The sequence below is a fragment of the Bos grunniens genome, chromosome 4, assembly GCF_055505025.1.
Source record: "Bos grunniens cultivar Pamir isolate PY7600 chromosome 4, Bosgru_T2T1.0, whole genome shotgun sequence".
Lineage (NCBI taxonomy): Eukaryota > Metazoa > Chordata > Mammalia > Artiodactyla > Bovidae > Bos > Bos grunniens.
In genome coordinates, this window is record NC_141168.1 from 84,898,228 (window position 1) to 84,911,454 (window position 13,227).

General features: G+C 38.8%; 1 protein-coding gene across 2 annotated transcripts in view; it reads right to left on the reverse strand.

Annotated features, from left to right (window-relative positions):
* Nucleotides 1-13,227, reverse strand: part of SEMA3D (semaphorin 3D) — a 228,905-nt gene that overhangs the window by 191,599 nt on the left and 24,079 nt on the right. Inside the window, exon 2 of one of the 2 annotated variants that reach the window (XM_086397190.1) lies at nt 2,012-2,106. The exons of the other annotated variant lie outside the window; for it this stretch is intronic. The gene's annotated coding sequence lies outside the window, so the exon portion shown is untranslated. The remainder of the gene's footprint in view (nt 1-2,011; nt 2,107-13,227) is intronic. 2 annotated transcript variants of the gene reach the window in all.

Sequence of the window (13,227 nt, forward strand, 5' to 3'; positions counted from 1 at the left end):
GGTCTCTCATGAATTCCTTAATTAAACTTTTTCAACCATTCTCACTAACCACACCTATTGTGTCAAGCTTGGTTAACCACATCACTTATTCATCACAGCCACTGGTCTTTCCCTCCATGATCCTAATCTCTTGGTCCATTAACCTCCTTCATGTACTCCTTTTCCTAGTAACACTAGACCCTAAAATTAACTAATAGTGACAATGACAACTCTTTCACCTAAAGATTTTGTAACCACTTATAAGCATATGAAGCAATTCAGGGGATTGTAACACTTACAGTTTCCATGACACCATCTCCAAGTACTCTGTTTCAGCAAGTCACAGAGGGATATTCAGGAGTCTAGATTAACCATGAAAACACTCCAGGTGGAAAGACTCTGAGGAGCCACTGACTGTAAAGTTGTTTCCCAAAAGCATAATACCAGATTCAAATTTTTCTCCAAGCTCTAATCCTTATCTGCTTTTACTACCTAATTCCTAGATTATTAAAATATTTCCCTAGCATCTTTTCTTAGCCTCCCTCACATCAATTCTTCCTTCATACACAAACACATTCATACTATAGAAAGTTTTGACGAAACTCATTTGGCAGGAAGCCTTCTGTTGTTTCACATACAATTTTTTGAGGTTCTTCTCAATCCAACCCTAAACCTTATTTAGGATTTCTGTCTCACTATTCCTACACTTTGTGAATAAAATGCTGCTTTATTCTCAGTCATCATGTTTGGGAACCTCACTCTTGTTATATATGAGGACACAAGTGACAAGGTAAGTGGTTTGATGTGGCTTCACAATTCAACACTCTGAGAACAGGGTCTAGAATCACAGGTACAGCACTCTCCCCCCCACACCATCCTTGATGCCAGGACTTCAGGAACCATTGTGTGAGGGAAGGAAGGAAGTATGAAAGGCAGGGAAGAATGCAGTGAAGGAAGAAAGGATTAACAAGTACTGAAGAAACACAAACCATGATTTATACTGTAACTATTTCAGAGTCATGAGACCTATCATGTCTTTCCCCAAAATATACAATTTATGGGTTAAAAACTGAACTAAATGTCATTTTCTTAAGTTCCACACAGTAGTCTCAAACAGAATATATAGCTTCATTCTCTGAGGAACTGATAAAACTAAATTTTCAAACCTAGTAAAATAATGCCAAGCTACTATTTGATTTGCCTAAAAATGACAAGGTAGGATATTAGATAAACATAAGGAAATAAGAGTATCTTTTCTAATGGAGGAGTGAAGGAAGTCAATTTGACTAAGAGATGGATGGTTTGTTGTCAGCACCAACTGGAAAATGGTGGGACTGAGAAGATGTTGAGTTAACTACGAAATGGAGAGAAAAAGGGAAATAAAACAAATTAATTAGATCATGAGGCAGGCAGGATGAGTAAAATAAAAACAGTAAAGAATGATATGTACAGACTTATAGTGAGAGCTAGAAGCAAGAAAATGAGAGTGAGAAGAGGACAGAAATTGGGATTTTCACTCTGGAAAAAGGATAAGCTAGAAGAGAGCTGCAGGAGAGTAAGGGAGATGAAGCTGCGCTTGACTCTGCCTGTAGAGACAGGCATCATATCTCTAATGAGCACCTAAGGGAACAAGAAAACATCATCCTGGATATGATGGGACCCTCCTAGACAGGACTGATGGGAGGACCGCAACTGGTGCTCAGATCCAGGCACCTCATTATCCAAAAGGTGCACAGAAGCTGGAAGGAGTTCAGAGACACGATGGAAGAGTGATTAAGATATAGAAAAAAAATGATTTATGATAAAAGATTAAAGCAGTAAACAAGCACTTCTTGGCAGAGCAACAAATGGATGGGCAAGGTAGCTATCTACAAACAGGCAAAGGATATAAATAATCTAGAGGAAAACCATTATTATTTAAGATGGTACCAAGGGGAGAGGTTCACAGAGAACAATCGCAAGAAGGCAGAAAAGAAGACAACCTTAAAATTAGGAAGGGAAGTATTAACATACAAATGACAAATCTCTTCACCTGATGTGGAGCGAGGCACGTCCCAGGAAACTGCTGGTATCAGTCTGTATGCATAAGATACAAACAACTTGACCACTCAGTTGGTTACCACGATTCTAGAAGACAAAGCAATCAACAGAATTAAAAAAAAAAAAAATGAGAATCCTGTTAACAGTTCAAGCTCATTTTCAAAAGAACTGAAAAACTTAGTTTTATCCTCCATATTTTGTTCATACAAAGGTCTTTATTAATGGCTTGAAATGGTATATAATAATTCAGTAGTTTTCATAGGGGAATAAAATGGGATAATAAATCTTTTTAGTATGGCTTTCAGTGAGTCTATGTGTTGGTTTGCAATATGGTATTTTTAAAGATTAAACTGTAAATGAATCACTTGTATAATTAGACATGTGGGAAGATACAAAACCTTGAAATCACCAATCCTATGGGAGTGAGATGACTCCTTACAGAGGAAAGCAAAGGATTTCCAGGTGGAACTTCACCCGTAATAACACATGCCAATGCATGTCCTTGCCACCCATCTGTGTTTTCCCTATGAACTGCACTGGAACAGCCATCCTATCACATGAAGAAATTGTGAACTACATACATGGTATTATTTTTGGATTATGATATTCAGATCAGCAAAGCATGTTACCTACCACCTTCAGACACTCAAATATTCATAAGGCTATGTGAAATTTTCTTTTATTAAATAAAACCTTAAATGAAGATGTCAATATTTTAAGAAAACTTCTGATGCTAGAGAGAAAACTGTATAAATAAATGAAATCCTTATGTAAGGATTTCTAGTCATATTCACCTTTCATTTTTATTTACATTGGTATGTGCTTGACAAACTTTCATCTCTGTGCTTTGAAAGCCAATATAATAATAATTTGTACCTGTTGTATGGCAATTTCCAAATTATAAAATATGTGTGTGCTTTTTGTCTCACTTGAATCTCCCCTTTGGAGTTAAGTATTATTAATCCTTCACTTGACAAATAAAGCTGAGAGTAAGAAGAAATATTGTAGAAGCTAAAATCAGGTTGACAAGAAGAACCACCAATGGCAAAGACTCGAATCTTCTGACTGTATGCCCTGTGATCTTTTCACTGCCCTGGATTTCTTATATAATTCATGTCCTCAATCATAGCACCAGTAAGCACTTAGAGCTCACTTAAGAGTGATTACTGTGTAAAGCCAGGTCCTCATCATGAGCTTCTTGCAAATTATTAAAGTATGATTCTTATGAGAGGAATGAAGGAAGCAGATAAAGTAGATCAGGTTAAAAAAAGAAATAAAAAAACTTAGTTGCTGAAGTTTCCAGAATGTGTAGCCATTGGTTTTCGCAGAATGACATGGCGTAGTTGATTAAAATACAACTCTTTCCACAGTAAAAAAGACAGTGGAAGGTTTGGGTAAATTGAAGCATTCAGAACAAGAGGATATTCTGAAGTGAACTGGGGTGGAGAGAAAACAATATGGCAGACACATACTAGGCTAGTGAGGTGAAACGTGAAGAAGAAAAATGTAGAAAATGAGAGGAAACTCTGTAGAGTTTCCAGGAACAGAAAAGCAAGCATATGTACAAAAAGAAATTTGGCAGCTTCATTCCAAATGCACCAAGGAGCAATCTGCAGAACAGAAGGTTCCAGTAGCTTAAAGGAAATACACTCAGCAGAGACAAACATCATCTTGGAACTGAATGAAAGGAAAATAACATTCAAAAGCTCAGACTCCTTGGAAGACAGAAGTAAAAGAATGGAGTTAGTAACTGAATGTCACAGGGCAAGGAGGCCAAGGACATCCCCAGCAGTGAGTCAGTGACCTGGGAGAACAGAGATGCAGTAAGAAATGCAGGAGCACACAAGGGAACACATTACATTCTAAAATGTTGATCTACATTTTGAAGGAAAGGGGGATATTCCTTAAAGAAATGAGTAGGACTGTAAAATATATAGAGAATAAAGGAAAGGAAAAAAAGAGGCAGCTTTTGAAAGTGCATCCTTGATAAAACGAGGATACTTGTGCAGCTCTGGAGAGCCTGAGCTCTGAAATCAAACCACCTGGGTCCACGTCCCATTCTTCATACTTTATGGGTGGGAACTTGGGCAAGCTATGTAATCTATGTCTCAGTTTCCTTATCTGTGTCAAGTAGAAAATATCACTCACCACACAACAGAATCATAATTCAGTAAGAAAATTCTTGCCAAGCAAAGAACATAGTGCTTGTGAGAAAGTGAACAGTAAAACAAAGCTAAATTTCTAAAAATTCATGAAAGTATATTTATCAAACTTGAAAAATAAGAAACCAAATCTGAAAAAAGCAGACTTTAAAAATAGTCACAGGATAGAAAACTAAATATAGAAAGAATCAAATATCCAGCAGAAAGGATATTAAGGAGAGTAAGAAAGATTAAGATAATTTAGGGCTGCATTTTTTAAAGTAATGAAAAAATAAGAGATGTTACTTAAAATTTATCTGATCCAAGACAATTTTCTATGAAAAAATGTAAATTCATGGAAAATGGGCAAAGAATCCCATTATTTTTGAAAGATCCGATTCAGAAATCCAGCTTCAATCACTCAAAGAGGGGCCCTTTTTCTCATTCCCAGAATTGCCTTCAACTAGCCAAGTGTTTCAATCCTGATTCAAGTAAATAATCAAGCATTTCATGTCTGAATGCCTTTTCAAAAATAGTAGGAAGGAAAAAAAAAAGTACTGCCTATCTTCCAAGTATAAATTGAAATGAGCAAAGTCACAGATGCCTTTTCTAACAAAGAAGCCTTGAATTTGCACTGTAAGTTACAAATGATTATTTTTTAAATGGAATCATCAATAATAGTAACAATAACCTTTTTTGAATCCTTACAATATGCTGAACTTTAATGCATTTCAAGTTTCTGCAGGTAGATACTATTTTTAATCCAAATTAGCATGTGATGAAACTGATGCTCAGAAAAATTAAGCCAGTGTTTTAGTCAGCAGCAGAGCATGGATTTGAACAAAGGTCTATCTGAGTAAAATTTTGTTCTTTTAACAATGCTTTTATTGCAAAGCCTTTCAAATTTGAACTGAACCACTACATCATATAATGCCAAGCATCCTAGATTTAAACTAGTTATTTAAGTTAGTATTCTTTAGTCATTTTTAGTTTTGGTATAAAAAAAAAAGTAACATGAAATTTATTATCCTAACCACTGTTAAGTGTAAAACTCAGTATTATTATGTATATGTACACTGTTGTGAAACAGATCTCCAGAACTTTTTCATCTTACAAAACTGAAACTCCAGTATCCATTGAACAACTCCCCATTTCTCCCTGCCCCCAGCAGCTGAAACCACCATTCTACTTCCTGGTTTCTGTATTTGACTACTTAGATGCCTCACTGAAGTGCAACGATATACCATGTGTCTTTTGTGACTGGGTTGTTTCACTTAGCATAATGTCTTTAAGGTTTATCCATGTTTGCCATGTAACAGGATTTCCTTCTTTTTTAAGTCTGACTCACTTTCCATTGTTGTTGCTGTTGTTCACTCACTCAGTTTGCGATCCCATGGATGGCAGCACGCCAAGCTTCCCTGTCTTTCACCATCTCCCGGAGTTTGTTCAAACTCATGTCCATTGAGTTGGTGATGCCATCCAACCATCTCATCTTCTGTTGCCCCCTTATCATACCACATTTTGTCTGTCCATTTATCCAGTGATGGACATTTGGGTTGTTTCCACATCATGGTTATTTTGGATAATGCCACATAAGCTTACATATGCAAATAGTGCTTTGATATCCTGCTTTCAAGTTTTTGCGATGTATAACCAGAAGTGGGATTGCTAGATGATGTGGTAATTATATTTTCAGTTTCTTAATGAAAACTCAGTACTGTTTTCCTAAGCAGCTAGATCATTTTACATTGTCACCAACAGTGCAACAAGGATTCCAATTTCTTTACATCTTTACCAACCCATGTTATTTCTGTTGTTTGGTGTTTGGACAGTAGCCATCTTAAGATGTGAAGTGATAACTCACGATGGCTTTGACTTGCATTTTTCTAATGATTAATGATTCTGAATATCTTTTCATATGCTCATTGGCTACTTCTAAATATTCTTTGAATAAATATCTATTCAATCCTTGCTCATTTTTCAATTAGTTTTTTGTTGTTGTGTTGAGTTGTAGGAGTCCTTTATATATTCTGGATATTAACATTTGTCAGATATATGATTTTCAATTATCTCTTATATTTCATGGGTTTCCTTTTTACTCTGTTGTTTGTTCTGATGCACAGAAGTTTTAAAATTTGACATAGTCCTTATCTCCTAACTCAGTTAATAAAGAATAAGTCTGCAATGCAGGAATCCCCCTGCAAGGCAGGAGACCCAGGTTTGATTCATGAGTTTGGAAGACCCCCTGGAGAAGGAAATGGCAACCCCCTCCAGTATTCTTGACTGGAAAACCCCATGCACAGAGGAGCCTCGCTGGCTACAGTCCATGGGGTCACAAGAGTTGGACACAACTTAGCAACTAAACCATCATAGTCTCCAAAATAGTATATTTTTACCCAAACCTCCATTTATCTATCTTTCTTTCTTTCTATCTATCTACTTACTGACCCAAACCTTTAGGAAGGTATGCAACCAAATGTCATGAAAATCGAGATGATAGGAAGAATTTTTGGATAACTTAGCTTTTTAAAAATAATTTTGAGGGCAAGAAAAAAGAAATCCCCTTTGTCATTCTCAGTTCTCATAGTCTAAACATCTCATCAAGCTGTATTTGATTTTCATATTTAAAGAGGCATGGGATTTTTTCATACAACACAGACTCTAAATATAAGCCAATTACTTCATCTGTGCTGAAGTGAAGAAACAGTGACTTGAATCCAATGTAGAAGGAAAACTTTCAGTGTTACATATTATTGAAAGACTGAATGTCAGCTCCTAAAGTGGCACACAAATGCTTTATAATACATTTTATGTATTAATTTAATGACTTTTCAGGGTAACATTGACAAGATGTGATTTCAAATATTGAACTTATAACCTGTATAAGAATCAACTCCACTGTATTTTGTTTGTAATTTAGGCAGAATGTAAGTGCTATAAAAGAGATATAAAATATGAACTAAACTGTTAAAATTATTTCTTGACTGAGATAGGAGGGGAATAGATAGAATCTGAAAATTTCATAGTGGGGATATCATTTAAGCTGGAATTTGAGAATGGGTATTATTTTAAGAGACATATAAGATATGTCATGAGAAAAGAGGTGATATTATAAATCTGTGTGGCTAAAACTAAGCAGCAAAGTTAGATTAAAGCCAGCTCATACCAACTGAAGGCATTCGAATTGGATTTTGCCATCACTCTGGACAAGAAATGAATGACAACAGTGACAGGAGAGTACAGTTGATGATGAAATAACATTATCAGGAGAAAACTGTGTCTTAGTCTCAATGATTTCATCATTTGTGATTTTTTTCAGTAATTTGATGCATATGTATAACAATTTTTAAAAATTCACAGCCTTTAAGTCCACTTCTGGTCATTCCCTTTAAATAAGAGCATCGACTATTCATGATTCTTATTGATTAAATTGAGGTCACTAGTTGGTGACAACAAAAATAAAGAGGTTAAGAAAGTAAAACCCTGTTTCATTTTACACATTTTATCACATAGAAGGAAAGAAATATGAGTTGGGGTTTATGTACAGGAGGGTATAACATATAACAGACTACAGCCAAAACAACTGATCATATCATCATATGAATGATGGCTTATAGGTGTTGTGAGTTCAGGCCAGTTGCCGACTTTGCAACCACATGGACTGTACCACGCCAGGTTTCCCTGTACATCACCAACACCTGGAGCTTGCTCAATCTCATGTCCATCATGTCGGTGATGCCATCCAACAATCTCATCCTCTGATGTCCCCTTCTCCTCCTCCTGTCTTCAATCTTTCCCAGCATCAGAGTCTTTTCCAATGAGTCGGTTCATCATACCAGGTAGCCAAAGTATTGGAGTTTCAGCTTCAGCATTGGTCCTTCGAATGAATATTCGAATGAATTTCCATTGTTTCCCCATCTATTTGCCATCAAGTGATGGGACTGGATGCCATGATCTTCGTTTTTTGAATGCTGAGTTTTAAGCCAACTTTTTCACTCTCCTCTTTCACTTTCATCAAGAGGCTCTTTAGTTCCTCTTCACTTTTTGCCATAAGGGTGGTATCACCTGCATATCTGAGGTTATTGATATTTCTCCCAGCAATCTTAGTTCTAGTTTGTGCTTCATCTACCCCAGCACTTCACATGATGTACTCTGCATATAAGTTAAATGAGTAGGATGACAATATACAGCCTTGACCTAGTCCTTTCTTGATTTGGAAACAGTCTGTTGTTCCATGTCTGGATCTAACTGTTGCTTCTTGACCTGAATACAGGTTTCTCAGGAGGCAGGTAAGGTGGTCTGGTATTTCCATCTCTCTAAGAATTCTAAGAATTTTCCACATTTTGTTGTGATCCACACGGTCAAAGGCTGGTGTAGTCAATAAAGCAGAAGTAAATGTTTTTCTGGAACTCTCTTGCTTTTTCGATGATCCAATGGATGTTGGCAATTTGACAAACAGGTGTTGTGAATGTGAATATAAATTACCAAATTTGTCCAAAGTTGTCTGAACATTGTTCTGAGACCAACACAAATTACTTGGCCCAGAGAAATATGCATCAGCAAGGATGGCTGATGATCCAGAAGATAATTCACTGGACTTAGATGAATAGAAACCCACGTGGAAATCAAAGAGTCCAAAAAATATATGCATCATTATATAGGAAACTACATCAACTATGTGAGCACATGAGATGTTATAGCAGGCTGAAAATTTTTCTTTGAAATGCCTGGTCTGGAGATCTAGGCTGTATACATAGATAAGTGAAACCAAGAGATTCTGGAAAGATGGAGGACAGTCAAGGCTGGTATGTTCTGATGGAGACATAGATCATTTCAGCACAAGTGAACAAAAGAAAGAGCTAGAATAATAGGAGGTTGAGTTACTATAAATTTCCATCTTTAGATGATACTGAAATTTTCCATGAAGATACTGTGGGAGATTCATTTGTTTGTATTTTAGTAGGAATATGATTATTTTCCCCTAAAATTCCCCATATCTGTTTTTTTGGGGGGTGGGGGGTAGTTTCTGATAACACAGAAATATCCTCAGGAAGAGTTACAAGTACTGGAGCTCTATCTGTAAAGAAATATACTTAAAAGACCAATACATTTAAGAAGGGAGAGTGTATTTTCACAACAACTCATCAATTTTTTTTTAAGAAAAATACATAAAAAACTTAGGAAATTATTATTCCAGGAAGGATGGAATTTCCCTCTACAGGAAAATATACAGGACTGAAAGATGTAATGCAATAAATAAATACATGATTAAGAGAAAAAGAAGACTGCACATCTGCTTCCTGGTAGAATTATGATGAATACATTGGGAAATGTTTCTTTTGGTTTCTATTATTAAAGGTGACCGCATCAAGAAAGTATGATATTGTGTAAAAGTGTTATCTCTTTTTCTTTGTTCACACCCAGATGATGAGTGGAAAGTGGCAGCATTTTACATAAGCCTACCTCCCACAGACAAAGAACTATAAACAACATACCGGTAACTGCAAAGGATATCATTAACATGAATACTTTTGATAAGGACATTTATTTTGGATTAAAGTCTACACTATTGTTGGATATTCTGACAGCATTTTGTAACAGAGTTTCATGTTTAAAAATGTGGAAAAGACCTGTAAGTTTGGAGGGGCAAGATGTGCAGCTAGACACCAGTCCTCAGAAAGCTTTGTCCTTTTTACCAATACAAGCTGGTCAGAACAAACTGTTCAGAGTAATGAACAGAAAATACTACTGAATAACTTTTTAACAATGTTTAAGAGTGACCTATTTTTATTTTTTTATTTAAAAATAGCTGAATTACTATTGAAAGCCTCTCTTTACCAATGAGTTACATACAGTATGTGCATGAGTGCAAGTTGCCTTCCAATTAGCCTATCTATGGTTTAGGTTTCTTGGATGGTGGGGTTATTCCAAAATTGAGAGGTAACAATGGAAGTCACAGTGTAAACTTGAATAAGGAAAAAGAAAACAAATCAAAAACTTCCAGGTTGTCTGGAAGAACCTTCTTAATGCCGTAAACCAAAGACAGCATCACAAGAAACACTTCCCAGACATTCATCCTGTCAAGAATCATTCCTTCTTCTAATGAAGGAGGAAACGGACAGAACAGGCTCCATCTTGAAAGCAGGACTCCATCTTGGGCCAGACTGTGGACTTTGAGCTATATGCCCAGTGTCTATGGAAACGACATACCAACTGGAAAAACCAGACACCCCCCCGCCGCCCCCCCCCCTTGGAAGAGCCCCAGGGCTCGTACCTAGACTCTCCATTGCCTAAAAGAATACCCTAATTATCTGTGTAACTAAATAGAATCATAAATTCTATTATGCTTATTGGGGTATGACCACAGGCCTATTGATAATTGTCTACTGTTAACTACCTAGGCTTAAGGCATGCAAATCATGGATTTAAGGCATATGAATCGCAGGTTAACTTTGGGGAGGTGGGTTTGAGCACATATACTTAGGGTATATGAGGTTTTCACAAAAACTGGTCGGGGTCCTTGGCTAAGAGGAGATTCTGCCTTGGGCCCACTGGTGTAATAAATCACACTCCACTATCTGCATTGTCCTTCTGAATGAGTTTGTTTCCCAGAACGCGTGGCTACAACATTTGGTGCATGGGCCAGGAAACTCCTCACTTTGAGGAGACAAGTCCCATTTGGGACTACTCTGAGGCCTTGCGACACAAATCTTCTAGAAGGAGGAAGGCGCCTCGCCCTTCTGGAAGGATTCTGCTTCTCAGTGCCTGGACCTTGCATGTTAGCAGGTGGTGGGCGGCAGCAGAGTAACTGAGCGCTCAGATGAGGAGGAACCCACCTGGCAGGGTGGAAGAGGGGGCCTGATCAGCCCCCTGGGAGGGACTAGAAGGGGCACAGACCCACAGGAGCCTGGAATAGACAGGTGGCAGCGATTGCTTAGTACACAGGTAGACGAGCGTGTTAGGGCTTAGAAAGGAAATTTGTGAAGGTCATTTAGGAGGTGGTGTCCATGCCATCTTGGGGAAAATTATTACCAAGCCATCACCAGGGGATTTTTAGGATAGGCAGGTAGCAGTGATTGCTTGGTACACAGGTTGAAGAGCATGTTGGGGCTTAGGAAGGAAATTTGTGAAGGTCATTTAGGAGGTGGTGTCCATGCCGTCTTGGGGAAAATTATTACCAAGCAATCACCAGGGGATTTTTAGGAGAAGAAACTTGGTCCTTGTGTGCTCGTATTCTATCCTCCCCCAGGCGGTGTCCCATCTGCAGTGAAATTCTTGTCCCCCTCGGAATTGTCAGGCTAGAAGGAGCAGAATACATAAGTGAGTATGAATAGGCTTTTCCGAAGATGGCCTAGGACGTGGGGTATTTAACCCATCTGTGTTTTCATCTGCACATCTTGGTGGATCAAGTCCACCAAGGCAGAACGGACTTTAAAAGTTAAGGGAGAAACAGTCTTGGACCATGTGGTGTTCTGGTTCGGCTGTGCTGACCGGCGGGTGAAGACACACTGATCCCCCTTCTCCCTCTGGGATCTAGCAGGTAAGGCTCTTCTCACCCCATTTAAGAAGGAGGCGGAATGGCAATTTAAGTGTTTCATTGAGTGGAAATATCAGAAGTACATAGGGTACTGAGAACTTCGTAGACAGAATGAAAAGGAAAAGTAGAAGAAGGTCCGAGAAGGTAAGCAAGATGCGGGGGGGAAGTGAATCTAAGGCAACTGTATTGGAGTGCATGATTAAAAATTCAAAGAAGGGATTTGGAGGAGACTATGGGGTGAAGATAATGCCTAACCGCCTCCACATACTCTGTGAGGTCAAATGGCCCCCTATGGGAGTAGGATGGCCACCAGGGAACAACATGAACTTAAAAATAATAGAATCAGTCTATACAGTAGTCACAGGAGAGCCAGGACACCCAGATCAAAATCCACATATGACTCATGGCTAGGGTTAGCTTAAGACCCTCCTACTTGGATAAGGTTCTGTATTCCAGAAGGGAAAGAGGAAAATATTAATGGCACAAAAATTGATGATAAAAAAGGAAATTCTACAGGATTTTGATGGGGATGACCTGACCCCTACCCCATACTAGATAATGACACGCCTGCCTCCCAGTGCTCCACCAGGACCGGAGGCCACCTTACTGCCCAATCCAGGGCCAGGTGAAGTTCCTGCAGCAGCCTCTGCTCTTCCACCAGCTCTGCCAGAGATCGTAGAGGCTCCGATCCCAGAGATGGAGACCTCAGGTCAATGCCCCAGAATTCCATCTCAGCCAGACCTCCTAGATTGTATCCACCTCTCTCGGTGAGTACTGATGGGAAGGGGGAAGAAAACACAGCAATTCAACAGAGGCTTTGCTCCAGGGAAAGGGGGAAAGAACCCCACTACAGATGCCCCTCAGAGAGCTACAATAGCCTCTGGTTCAGGATGCATGGGGCACTACCATCAGCCCCCTGTAGCCTAGTATTACCAGCCATTTTCCTCTATGGTATATTAAACTGGCAGAGACACGCTCCACCGTACTCAGGGGAGCCACAAGCCATGATTAGGCTAATGGAGACTATTTTTTGAACCCTCCACCCTACATAGGGTGACATAATCCAACTACTAGTCTCCCTTTTCAGCACTGAGGAAAGACACAGAATCCTAACTGAGGCCAAAAAAAAAATGGTTAAGAGAAATGACACCTGAGGGTACTGCAAACCTGCAATGATGGGTAGAACTAGCCAGAGGCCCAATTGGGACTGTAACACAGAGGAAGGGAGGGGCTACCTGGAGAGATATTGGGCGGCTATTTCACAAGGCCTCAAGAGGGGGGCCCAAAAAGCTATGATTATTGCAAAACCCTCCGAAGTGATTCAAAGGGAAAGCTAATCACCCTCTGAGTTCTGCAAAAGACTGTGCGAGGCCTATAGACTTTATACGCCAATAGACCCAGCCAGAGGCTGCTGGGTCTCAGATGGTGATAAGTGCAGGCTTTGTGTCTCAAGCCTACCCCGAAAATGCCAGATGGTGGGGACACCAGGTGACTCATGAATTTTTATACATCCTTGAATGCCCAGTACCT